Below are 14,356 nucleotides of genomic sequence, written 5' to 3'. Positions count from 1 at the left end.
TTTCAAAATTTCAATAATCAACATCAATCCTCAAAACCATTTCTCAATAAATTCTTGTCACACATGATAACTTTATAAATTCATAATTTCACAACCATTTTTTAATGACATGAAATATCTCTAGACAATTTCAACAATAATACATTTCACTGCTCAAATTATAGCCCAATGGCATTTCAAGAATCTCATGTAACTCGAAATTACTCACAAACATCATACAAGTATACATAATGAGTGGAAAGTGGTTACTTTTTACCAAAGCTACAAAAATAATTACCACAAAGTCAACCCGTACTCAAACAAATAATCTAATAATTAATCTACACAATTAATATAATTACATATTAATATAAGCTAATTAATTAAGCTTATATATATTAGCTAAATTTCTAATTTAATTTAATTTAATTTAATTTTTATTCTAAATTTTCACAACTCTCATAACTCAAAATTAAGTATTTTAGAAATAAGTTATAAATTTTCTAACAAGCCAAAATATTTATTTACATTCTTTGGATTATTTACTTTAATAAAAACAATTATCCAAAATTTTCAAATGTGAAATCATTATATTTTAAATTCTACAAATTCATTTCAAGTTTAAACCTCAAAGCCAAACCATCAAAAATTAAATAGTAGCTCAAATATTTATAAATAAATAATCTAATCAAAATTCTAATGGTATAACTATCATATTTGTTTTTCTTCACAAATAATAAACTCTTGTAGGTAAAATAATTATTTTAAAACCTCCAGTCATCCAATAAATAAAACTAAACCGATTAAAATTTTAATAATATGTCAAAAAATCCAAATAAATTATTTAACATAATTTTGATTGGTACAAATATGATATATCTCAAAAATAATAGATTTTTCACCTAAAAATTAATTTTTAAATACTAAAATAAACAAATGGGCAAATCTAAACAGATTAAAATTTTAATAATATATTAAATAACTCAAATAAATTATTTAACTTAAATTTAATTGGTAAAAACATTCTATATCTTTGAATAACAAAATTTTCAACTAAAATCTTAATTTAAAATTCTCAAAACAATCATTGAACAAATATAAACAATTAACATTCCTTAATAATGTATCTTTAAATTTCTACAGTCATATATTATCAAAGCTTTATATTTACTTCATATCCAAGCCGTAAAATTTTCTTTAAACATTATAATAATACTAATAATATAACACTCTAAATATATAGAAAACATTTATAAAAAATATGATAAAATGAAGTATTTTTCTATACCTAAATAATCTCCAAATGCTTGTCTTCCTCTTTAGACAATATGTAGTTGTAAAACTCCTCACTCACTCTCTCGTTCTTTCTCTTCCTCTCGCCCTCCCTTTCTCTACTCTCTTTCTCTCCCTCTCTTCCCTTCTTACTAATCACTACTCCCTCCTATTTCAACCGTCTTCCACAATTTTTCCTTCTTTCATTTATTATCCTCCCTGTTCTTCTTCTTCTTCTTCTTAATTGACACCCTACTTTTCCGTCGAATTCTGTGGAAAAGCAGGGTTTTTCTTAATATTAAAATAATACTATTTTATTATAATAATAAAATACTATTTTCATTTTTTTTTTGAATTTTTTTTACTAATATATTTTTTTTGACATAAATCCTAAAATAAAATTTAGGATATTACATTTATAAATTGAAATAAGTACCATTGAAGTTACTCAAATACCCTTAGAGTTTATTAAAAAGAACATCTTTGCTTAAGATTGATTGGAAGTATTATTGATGGATTTTGGGTTATTAGGGAATTGAGGAGTGGAATTATCTGAAAGCTTTATAAATTGAAATAAGTGATAAGTTGGGAGGTACGATAGGTGAGTGAATAGCGTCCTATTGTTATATTTTTAAAATTAAGCTTTTACTATTTGTTATTAATTTAGTTAACTATTAGCTTCTTTGTTGAATAGTTTATCAAGCTGATTTAATTTAAACTTTACTATTCTTCAATTTTACTTATTTAAGGTTTCAATGTTTTATTACTGGGATAAATATTTTTGCCTCTTAAGTTGAATAAAAGTTCTACTTACAATTTGTTAATCTATATTTTGTTTTTAATAAATATTTATACTTGGAACTTGGAAAGGAGTTTTGAAAATATTATTTGAAAATCTTCATTTGTTATAAAGTATTCTTTAAAGAATTCCATTAGCAGAAATAATATATATATATACACACACATTCCTCTGTTTGTTAGTAATAAATTGATCCCAGCATGCGTGCGCATTTTTTAGAGGAGTGGATACAGAATGCTGGTAACTATCAGTAGTACTATTAGTCCTTGACGCACCATGGTAATTTCAAGCTCATTTAATATTCGTGGGTATTATTCCCAATCTTGTTTCTTGGCTTCAGTTGCACTTGCCTCGTGGCTTCGACCTCACTTGATTGGTGACTTACCCTCATAGACTATGTATCTGTGCTTGTATTCGTGGCTTTGAGCCATGCTTGCTATTTTGTTATGTTGAGGCCTTACGAAAGGATAAGATTGAAAAATATTGTTTTATATTATTTTTGTCTAACAAGCTCTTCTATTACAAATTTGGATTTAATTGTTTAATGAGCTTGAGCATATATATTTATCTTTTTAATTTAAAATTGTATATTGTAGAAATTTTTAATTCTTTGCCATATGGTCATTCAAAACTAAATTTAATTTAATTTCATTCATTTGTTAGTATTTTATTAAATATTATCAATGGAACGTTATTCACTAGTAGATTCTTTTGTTGACTTTGAGAGAGCAGCACTGAACCTGCATCCCTAGTTGAGCAGTAAAGAGCCTTATTGAAGATCTAGAACTAGTAAAAGTAACTGTCACCTAATGTAAACACAAAAGTACATTTATGTTTTTATTTTTATAATTAGATGCTCCACGTAATATATGGTTAGGTCCTAGTCTTTTGGCTTATTTTGGAATGTAGTTATATATACTGGTGCTAGGAAGCAGAGCTCTAACTATTGTTTGAAAATTGTAGGCTATTGTAGAATTTTTTAGAAGTCTAATTTACAGTGAAGACTTTGCCAAAATTTCTACAAATGGCTTTATATTTTGAATTATAACAACATGTGTAGGTACATGAATGTTTTGTCCAATGAGATTCTTCTATTTGTGATTACCTTAAAAATGCTTGCTAAACAATTCTCTGTATATGTTTAGGCTTAAGAATGTGAGATCTCTCATATTCTGTATTGGTCACCTCCAAAGTTGGGGCATGACAAGAGAAGTAGAGGAAGTGAGAGCGGAAGAATGAAGACTATATTGTCCTCCTAATCAATAGCCATCCCTGACAGCGTGATGATGATGATTCACTCCAAGTTCATCAAGGTAAAGGGGCCTCGCGGCAAGCTTGTTCGTGATTTCAAGCACCTGAATATGGGTTTCCAGCTAATCACCACGAAGATGGCAAGAGGAAGCCGAAGGCTGATGCCTAGTTCGAGTGTAGGAATGACCTCAGCTGTTATCAAAACTGCCCTCAGTCACATAGCAAATCTCATTATCGACATCATAAAAAGCTATCATTATAAGATGAGGTTCATGTATGCCCATTTCCCAATCAACGCGTCCATTACTAACAACAACAGGTCCATTGAGATCCGTAACTTCCTTGGGGAGAAGAAGGTACTCTTCACTTTCCCTCTTCTGATTAGATAATAGGAATGAATTGAGTATCTAGTCTTAAATATTATTTGTCAAAGAATGGTTTTTTAGTATTTACAGTTTATTATAGTCAATAGAATTGATTGATTTGCCTTTTCGTGTTTAGATTCTAAGTTTGACTACTGGTACATTTGAATTTCATTCTTGGTTTTAGATTGTTACTATTGTTATTCACTTTGTATTTTATCATTTTGTTTCAACACATTGTTTTAGCTAATTTCTTTGATTTGTTTGGTTAATCAACCAAGCCGAACCCTTTTCTTTTTCTTTTGTTGTTTATTATGATAATTCTTGGTGTTCTTAATCTAGGCTATGTAAATATTGAAGTTTGAACTTGTGGTTTAAAGGCTGTGATTAAGTTTAGAGTCTAGTAGTTGTATTCGTGTTATTGCCTGGACAATTTCTCATATTGTTTTGTTAAGAAATATTTATAAAAGTGCAATAATTATGAGAGAAATTGGTATTTCCATATTATTCTCTGTGAGCGTCCTGTTGTGCTTTTGCATTATTTTTTTGTTGGAAAGCCAATGCAATTGTCTCATGTTATTCTTAAGCTCAATTGTTTGATCATATTCATTAATCAACTAAGTAGAACCACTTCTCTTCTTTGTTGTTCATCACCATAATTCTTGGTCTCAATTCAGGCTATGTAAATGTTGCAGTCTATACTCATGGTTTGGTGGCTGTAATGTAGAGTCTAGTAGTTGCATTTTGTTGGGAATGTTTTGTTGAGGCAGATTTATAAATTATATCAGTGCAATAATCCTGAGAAAAATTGTAGTTTCTATATTATTCTCTACTATCAATTTACTTTTCTATATTATTGTGTTGTAAGAAGGCACTTGCAATTGCATCATTGTATTTTTAGATACACGCTCTTAAACCCATTTATGTGATCTAATTCATCATTTGACTAACAAGAACCTTTTTCCCCTTTTGTTTTTCATCCATCATAATTTGCCCTACTAATGTGTGCATAACTGTGTTATAGCTTTCTGCTTGTTATTACTACTTAGTCCTAAACATAAAAGCTAGATAAATGTTTTATTTTGGTCTTAAATATAATACCTCAATTTACTTTGTCTCCTAAATTTATGATTTTCTTTCAAAGTATTCCTATTAATTGGATGTAATGTGAGAGTTTTCACTAGGGGTTACAATGCACATGATAGAAAAGATATTCTAAGGAAACCATCGCACGTTTGTTACAAATCAGTAACATAGCTAATTTTATTAATATATGTAAATTAGTTATCTAACTTTTATATTAAGAATCAGAAAGTATATATATTTATCTAGTACATATTATGTTGTATTTGATTCTAGAATTGCATGATTGTATTTGATGTTATGTTGTATTGGCTTTACCCTTTTCTTAGGTGAGGAAAGTGGACATGCTTTAGGGAGTCTCTATTAGATCTGAAAAGGTGAAGGATAAAGCTTGTACTTGATGGAAATGATGTGGAGCTGGTCTCTCGTTCTACAGTTGTAATTAATCGAAAGTGCCATGTCAAAAATAAGGACATCGGCAAGTTTCTTGATGAAATCTATATGTGAGCGAGAGAGGCACTATACTACAAAAAGATTAGAAAGAGTATTTGAATGAATGGTTTCCTTCGAAGGGATTATGAGTATAGGCATTATGTTTTGTATTACTAATAGATGAAGAATGAACATTAGCTGTTTGGGATTTATTCATGGGAATTTAGTTCACATTTGATAACGACACAAAATGTATTCACTGTAATTGCCACCTCCGTGAAATGGCATCGTGCATTGGGAAGGAAGTTTTTTTTTTTGGTAAGAGACGAGGCCTAAGGCCCAAAAAAAAAACAGAAAGAGAGACAAAATCAAGGGGGCGTATGCCCAGATACTTCCATCCTCCGTCGTGAAACCGTATCAGCTCCAGGCTTGTCTTCTTCGACTAGATTCATCAAGGCCGGATGAACCTCTTCCCAAATATGACATCCTAGCTTAAGTCCAAACCCCAGTTTCGCTAAGGTATCGGCACGTGCGCATTTTTATTCTCATTAGTACAATATAGTTCCTTTGGATGGAATAATAACTAGATTCAGTGACATGACATATAATGATAGTACAAGATATAATTAATGTGGGTGAAAATAGTAAAAGGGTGGTTAAAATTTCATGTTTCTTTTTGATAGAACGGAAGGAAAAAACCTCATATGTTTGAGTACTTTATAAATATAGCAGCCCATTCCCAAAACTGTATTATATACACACACATATGTATGATCTTAATGAGTTTTTTATTGGGAAAATTTCAAAAAAAAATGATTCTTGAATTTCAAAATTCCAAATAAGGAATTATTACGAAAATGTGTTGCTATTTGCTTTTTAAGTGTAGTCAATTTTTTTATGAATTTAGTGATCAATACTGATTTGAAATTTTAAAATTCAATAATCATTTTTTTGGTATTTTTTTCTTTTTTATTAACAGGTTAACAGGTGCTCTTGTTAAATAAACAACTTGATAGAACTCAACTATTGACAATTAACCAACAATAAGCATTCAACAAATTGTTATAGAAAATTAATAAATATCATTCTAAAGTTAACATGTCTTTAAGAAGGAAAGAACATGCATTATTAAAAATTTGAAAAAGGTACTGAACATATATATTCATTAATAGTTAACCCATCAAAATTGACAACATTTAATTTTTCCAATGAATTAAAAAGCACTTTTTACAAATTAACAAGTCCTCAACAAAACATTGTAACATCTTAGATTCTTTTTTTCCCCCTTTTTTGAGCTGAAATCTTATATTCTTTTTCTTTTCTTAATATATGATGCAAAATTAATTCTATGTTGGGAAACATTGTCGATTTCTAAATAGTACTTGTTAACTTTTTATCAGAATGTTGTAAATTCTTGCGGGTCAGCCGTTAATGATTGTGTTCTATCAAGAAGTATTTAACATGATGAGGGCAATTGCTAATCCTATATGGCCAAAAAATACCAATAAATATTTGATTAAAAATTGGGGAGAAACATTTTCTTCTTTGGAAACTTATTGGATGTTCCAACGACCTCAGAAAAGAAAACATCAGTCAGCTCTATATCATATCAAACCATGCTTCAGGTGGCTTATTTGGTTCGGTTGGCAAAGGTGATGAATGTGAGAGCGTCTTTCACCATTAAAACTCTCTCTCTCTCTCTCTCTCTCTCTCTCTCTCTCTCTCTCTCTCTCTCTCTCTCTCTCTCTCTCTTTATAAAGAAAAGAGAAAATATTTTTCTTAATCCCATTTATAAGTCACTTCACAAAGGGCATGTTTGTTTTTTTGTTTTTCAAAACAATTTTATAAGATTGATTTTTTTTAAAACCAGTTTGAAAACAAAAAGCAAAATATATCTTTTTGGATAATTATTCTAAATAATTATACTTGAAAATGAACATACTACGACCAAAGGGTGAAGTTTCGATTAGAACTTTAGTTCTTAAATGGAGAAAAAGTTACCGAGCAGAGAAAAAAAGTGTCCCAATTTTCTCAAACAAAAAATAAGAAATGCAAAAACAAAAACAATAAAACAACTGAAAATTGTTTTATTTTTTAATTTTTAAAAACAGATTATTATTTTTTCGTTTTAAAAAACCCATAACCAAAAACAAATTACCAAATAAGTTTTTTATTTTTTTGGTTTTTAAAAACAAAAAACTGTTTTCAAAATAAGAAACCAAACAAAGCCTTATATTTTGTGAAATTTTTTTCCTCAACAAATTCATTTCTATTCTCTCAACTTTTTTTTCCAGATTTCAAAATTTTCATAATGTTATGTTTTTTAATGAAACTTTCATAATGTTATGAAAATGAGTATAATACTCGAGAAGATTTAAGTTGCCGTATCATATGAGAAAGTTATCGCGGATTAATGTAGCAATTATTTAAACTATTATTGTTGGGCCCATATTTAATCTACGATATTATATTATCTAGATAAAATGTATATAGTTATATATGCTTTTACTAATAAACAATATCAATATAAGCATAAAGTTTATAAAATTATGCATTATTAAATTTAAAACTCACCAACGTCTATTTTTTAAGGGAACATTTGAGAAAAGGACCTGCAAAAAATAATATTTATTGAACAAGGACAAAAATTGCAATAATTTAAAATGACTAAATATTAAAATGTAAATTTAAAAATATTAAATTTTTCCTAACCGCACCTCCGATATTTCCTTCCACATTCCCTGTGGGCTGTGGCTTTATGTTTTTAAAATTAATACAAATATCTAATTTTACTAAAATTAAACAGAATTTCTCTTAAATTTTACAGCATGCCTAAATATTTATTGTAACAAATATAATGTTGAAATAAATATTAGAGAAAATTACATTAAAGCCCCACCCAAGAAAAATAAATATAAAAAAATTCATTGAAATGATCAAATTAATTTAAAATTCTAACTGATTTTATTGTAAGAGATTTCATTTGTTAAGTTAAAAAAAATACTCTTATATTCTTTTTTAAGCATGCATTGAAAACTTAAAGGGTTAAAACATGCATTGTTAATACTCATCATCGTGATAGTTGTTAGTTGTTACACTTAAGAATATATTTGGATTAGCAGTGGTAAAAGTAACTTCTATTTCATCTGAATTTTACTAATGTAAGTTAGGATAAAAGTCAATTAGTATAATATGATTTATGTTTGGATTGATTTTTATTAAATTAGATTTGAAAAATTGTAACTTGTTTGGATAAGTAATGAAACAGGACATGAGTTCAGGTGAAAAGTGACTAAAAAGGAAATGAGTTTTATAATATATATAATTAAATAAATTTAAGAAAATAATAAAATAAAATAAAAATTATAAAAATAAAAAGAGTTAATATATTATTAAGAAATTTGTAATTATAAAAGACCATTTAATGAGATGCCTTGAATAAATAAAAATAAAAATATAAACATATGTAAATATATTTTTATTTTAAAATATTAAAATTTAATAGCATTTAATTATAAACTTGCATAAAAAAATGGGACACATGTCAAAGTTTAATTGGAAATTTTTTTTGACAATATTTAATTAGAGAATTTGACATAATGGACATAAGAAACTTAACCTAATTATTTTCCATATGAAGTTGTTGTTGAAAAAAAAATTTAAGTACTAAAAAATAATTAATTAAGATTAATTGGGTTTAGAGTAAACTCTCATAATTAAATTTTATTAGTTAACGTTTTCTTCTTAGAATGTGTTTATAAAGCTTAAATCATTACGTAAAAAAAAAATCAAATTATTGAATCAAGATAGGACCTACTTGAATACCATTCCTTTTTTTTTTTCCTCTCTCATCCCCATTTATTTTCTCTCTTCACATTGAAAATTAGAAAAGCTCAAATTTTTACCTTTTGACTGCACTGAGCTTTTGTTTTTACAAAAGCTGCCAATCTAAACAAGCACGAGTGTCAAAGCAACCCTCTGCCTCATTTTGTCTAGGGCACGTTTTGTGGTTTCAATAATAATCCAAACACATGCTAAGTTGTTAATAAATGTCCTTCTAGTGGTCGATGCATACTATTAGGTGTTGAGAAAATATGTTATTAATATATACTACAATAATTATTAACTGTTATACTTTAAGCTATTTACAACTGATCTTTTAGTTGTTGATACGTACTTAAAAAAGAATATGAGGACAATTTACTAATTAGACAAGTGGAATATTTTATGATAAAGTCCTTTGAAACTTAAGATAAATTTGATAATTTTAAAAGATTGTTTTTTATTTCTTTTGGGTGGAACCTTAACGTAATTTCCTAAAAAATTTTACATCAAGTACGTGATGTACAAAAGAAGGCAATATTCAAAATAAAAAATTTATTATTTTTTTAAAGTTGCATTATATGTTCTTTTCTTTAATTATCTAATTTCTTTATCATATTGTTGATTTACTCATGCCTATATAAAAGTTCGTGTTTTTTCCGGACAAATTAATATTTTTCGCACAGTAATCATCATGCTTCCAAATCGAAATTGAGCACATGACATCCATTCAAGAAGCCGCTGATGAAGATTATTTTAACATAAATTTTAGAGCTAATTCTTTTGTGATTTAGCATGAGATGGGATTTATTGAATCAACGTCATCATTTATAGTTTCTGGGTGGCCCAAGAGGCACTGTCATAATTAGAATAGTCGTTGTTTCTGCTGCCACCTTGCCTTTTATAACCTGAACCAGGGTGAAAAGACTTGTCATATTTGTAAAAACAATCTTCAATAATGTGCCCTTTCCAATTACAAAGTTGAAATTTAGGAGGATTATCATTGCTGTTACTATAGATGTTATAGTTACCACAACCTCCTCTACCACTTTTTCCTTTACCTTGGTGTCCCCTACCATTTTTGTTGCCATGCCAGTTACAACCTCTATAGTTTGGTCCGCCATCAGTGAGAGTGAAATGAGCATAATTATTATTTAGTGAGGGATGAACTAGTTGGTTCAACTAATCAAGCCTGCTTTCAAAGGTGAGTAGTTCTTTTGAAATTCAATCCAAGTTGAATCCTCTACTTGTTTGGAAAGTTGAACAACCATTGGGTTGTAATCAGCGTCTAACCCAACGAGTGCCTGGATGATTAGGTCAAGCAGTGGCATAGGACTTACTGCTAGCTTGGGTTGATCAGCTAGGTTCTTCATCTTGACTAGATATTTAGACATCTTTTGACTTCCCTTTCGTGTACCCTGAAGCCCTGCACTGAGCATAAGGAGGTGTGACTTCATTTGTGCTCTTGCAAGTTGCTTGGTAGCACTACAAAGACCAGCAGAAGTGGACACACCGGTCATTTTTGACGAGATCTCTATAGTCATAATGTTAAGCAGCCAATCGTATAGTAGTTAATCGGCTGACTCCCAGTCCTCAAAAGCTGGATTGAGCTTGGAAACTCCATTTTCAGTGATAAGTTGCAGTGGGCATGGTCTTGTCCCATTAATAAACCCCTCGAGCTTAGAGCCCTTAATTGACTCTGTCCAGCTTGACAGATTAACTCTGGGAGAGTGTGCTACTCTTCTCAGTTAACTTAGCAAGCAGTGATGCCGAAACAAATGAGTTGGGGTTGTCGCTGCTTGCTCCAGAGGTAGTGATGCTTGGATTGTTATTTGGAGGGGTTTGGTTTTCATTGTTCGATTCAGACATGGCGGCTAGCCTTTCGAGCTCTGATACCAAGAAAGTTTTTCTAGGGAATCTGAAATTATATTCAATTACCTTATTCTGTGTAGTGTACATGATACAATAAATAGAGGGCTATGAAACCCTAGAAAGAATAGAATTAATAAATTAAATGTGTAAAATGAGCAAAGAATAAACCCTAGAGAGAAGAATTATCTAGAATAGTTAAGTCTGGCCTTGGTTTCCTTATTGGGCCCAGAGTGGTTAGACCCAATCTTCTTAACAATTTTATCCTTTGTTATTACATAGGATATAGTTCTTTTAAAAAATATATATTAAATAGGGATAAAATTGAAAAATTGTTATATTTTAAGTGAGAATTAATGTAATTTAAGATTTTTTTATCTATACTGCATGTAAAAAATGTCCTCTAAATAGGATCAAACTATAGCTAATGCACTGTTTTTGGAGGAGACTTCCCTCCTTTTGTTTGGATAAAACAATTTTTTGAAAAGAGGAGAGAAATAAATGAGATTTTAATCCTTAGTTAAATTTTTAATATTAGTTTTTTTTATGGAAAAAAATTAGCTTTTTGGTTTTCAAATCTGCATGCTTTGAACGCAATATTAACTTTAGGGATGCAGTATAGTTTCTAATAAAACAACTATAATAAATTAAAAATTAAGTAAACATAAAAACAACATCAAGAACAATTCATCAATAAATATATGAATAATGAAGTTTACAATAAATATATGAATAATGGAGTTCTATGTAATAAGAATATTCACAGTAGAATACAATATGTATAAGCCAAAATTATTCTGTAGGCATTTCAAAGCGACACAAGGGACATGTATGATTTGTTTTTAGCCATGTTACGATACAACTATGATGATAAAAATGGTCGCACGGCATTGCTGAAACATCTTCGCTATCTTCTTCAAAATTTTCTAAGCAAATGCTACACACGCTTGACCTTATTTCAGCATCGAAAATTTTCAATTGTTTGAGTGATGCCATCGCCTTCTCTGAAGTTGGAATTAGAGATAACTGTTGCATTGATTGCTCTATGGCTTCATAGATTTCTGACAGCACAGGATCATTGTCACTAATCTCAATCATATTTTGATTTTCTTCTATGAGAGAGATTAATGGCGGTAAAACCAATTGTAAAGGTATTATGCGAGAACCAGTGGCTTCAAAAGGTGCATGAAGTGCCTCTTGATAATAAGATATGATTTCAGAGGCGAGTAGCTGAAAGTCATGCTCATTCACATAGTTGGATAAATTTCTCCGAAGGAATCCTAAAACATCTTGGAGCAATTCTTCACAAAGGATAAAATAAGGAGGTTCAAACACAAGAAAAGATGCCCATTCCAAAAGTCCCGTCTCAGGCGAAATCACCAAAGAATTAACTCTAAAATTTATGCTAAAATAATCTTGATCATCAGCAGCTTCGTAAATGGATGTCATCTCTTCAAATTTTGATTTTGAATTAGGGTGATTGTCGTGAGAAAAATATTAGGTCCTCCTGCAAAGCCAAAAATTTAGATATAGGAATGAATAAATCAATAATGTAATCAAGAAATTAATTAGATAATTAAAAAACAGAATCTATAATGATCTAATTCATAAAATTACAAGCGTCACCCAAATGATCGAGCATGAACTATTTTTATTAAACCTTGAATATAGCCTTCTTTCACTCTACCATATTTGCACGTAAAAATTACATGATGTATTTATCAATTTGTTTTTAAAAAATATTTCAAATTACAAGTGATTCAAGTTAAGCAACGTGCATAAGATTGATTAAAAACTTACCAGAGATTGCACTAAGTCTAAATCTTCTCTCTATGCTTTAGGTACGATGTGACTTCTCCAATATGAACTTCTTATTTATAGAGACTTCTTTAGACCAAAATTGGTATGATAGCCCAAAATTCTAAAAGAATATGATATTCCTAAAATATTTTTAAATTATATCATTTCTTTTTTTTAAGATAAAGTGAATCTTATTTCTTAGAATTGAAATCTTAGTAAATCTTGAAGTAATATCAATTACTTAAAAATAAAACAGCATGGTTTTTCTCATATGAATGAATTGAGTATTTTTGCTCCCAAAAAAAAAAAGAATGAATTGAGTATTGGAGTAAATTATTCGAAATTTTCACTCAATTCAATAATTTTTTCCTGGCCAAAATTAATTCAATATGCTGATTGAATATAATCTTCAGGGGACCCTTCATCTTATAAAAATAATTAGCATTAAATAATTAATATGGAATCATATTGCATTAAAATCTTTATTCCTTATAGATTAAATGCTACACACAAATTACCTGCTTAACTCATTTTATACAGATTAGTACTACCTCATATCCTAAATATTAGAGCTAGAAAAAGAGTTTTTTTTTTAAATTTTGATATTAAATATAAGACCTTAATTCATATTGTTTTCTAGAGAATATTTTAAAAAATCCACACACATTTGTTATAAATAACTAATTTAATTAATTTTACACAATTGCACTGGAGGAAACATCTAGAGAAATGTTGATAAAATTTTAAAAAATTGATTATAATCCAATTAAATGGGTTGAAATCTAGAAACAGAATTAAAGAATAAAAAAAAGATGTCTATGAGTTATCAATTTAATAATGCAGAATTTTATGAAATTTATATGTTATTTTGATATGTCGTTTATTATTAAAAGCTTATATAATTAAATATTTTCTGTATAGATAATATAATAGATAAATATGGGTCAACAATAATATTTTAGCTAGTTACTATATAACTTTCCCATATCCTACAATACATAAAAACATAATAACTTAAATAAAAAAAAAAAAGCCCTTGACTTTTCTTGATATTATTCTCATTTCTTTTTCTTTTTTTTTTGCAAGCATTATACTCATTTTATAATGTTATAAAAGTTTTGAAATGGGAGAAAAAATTGAGATAATAAAAGCAAAATTGTTGATAAAAAATTAAAATTTCACAAAATATCACTTAATGACAACGAATTATTTTTTAAAAAATTGAATTTATTATAATCTTCCCTCAGTCTTCTTTTATTCTCTTCAAAGTACCGTATCTCGCATATCGTGTAAAATTAAATTAAAGGGAAAAAAGATAATAACATACCTTGAAAATTATTAAAGGACAAATCAGTGTTGGTGAATTTTAAAATCCCACTTTAGACCCCTTATTACTGTTTTAGAATTTTTAAATCTTGCAAAATTACATAAATGCCATTCACTATTTTTTTCTAAGATATTGCCATCTTAGCACCCTTAACCAATTTCTAGCCATCAGAGCTCTGGCATCGGCAACCCAGCCAGTGGCTTGCTATCGGAGCTCTAGCTATATGTCACTAGAACTCTGGTAACTGGCCACCAGAACTCTAGTGACTACTCTTTTTTATGTATTGACTACTTTTTTTAAACTGTTGACTACATTTGTTTTCAGAACTCCAATAACTACTCTTATTTAGCTATTGACTAT

The 14,356-nt window shown here is 28.8% G+C and overlaps 1 pseudogene; it reads left to right on the top strand.

Moving 5' to 3' along the window:
* The first annotated feature begins 3,285 nt into the window (after positions 1–3,285).
* On the top strand, positions 3,286–5,285 carry LOC114754752 (60S ribosomal protein L9-like; annotated as a pseudogene).
* Positions 5,286–14,356: the final 9,071 nt, after the last annotated feature.

Source organism: Neltuma alba, unplaced genomic scaffold, assembly GCF_004799145.2.
Source record: "Neltuma alba isolate B1F8T4 unplaced genomic scaffold, ASM479914v2 tig00010189_pilon, whole genome shotgun sequence".
Lineage (NCBI taxonomy): Eukaryota > Viridiplantae > Streptophyta > Magnoliopsida > Fabales > Fabaceae > Neltuma > Neltuma alba.
The sequence above is the reverse complement of the archived record's forward strand: the minus strand, read 5'-3'. Positions and strand labels throughout refer to the sequence as shown.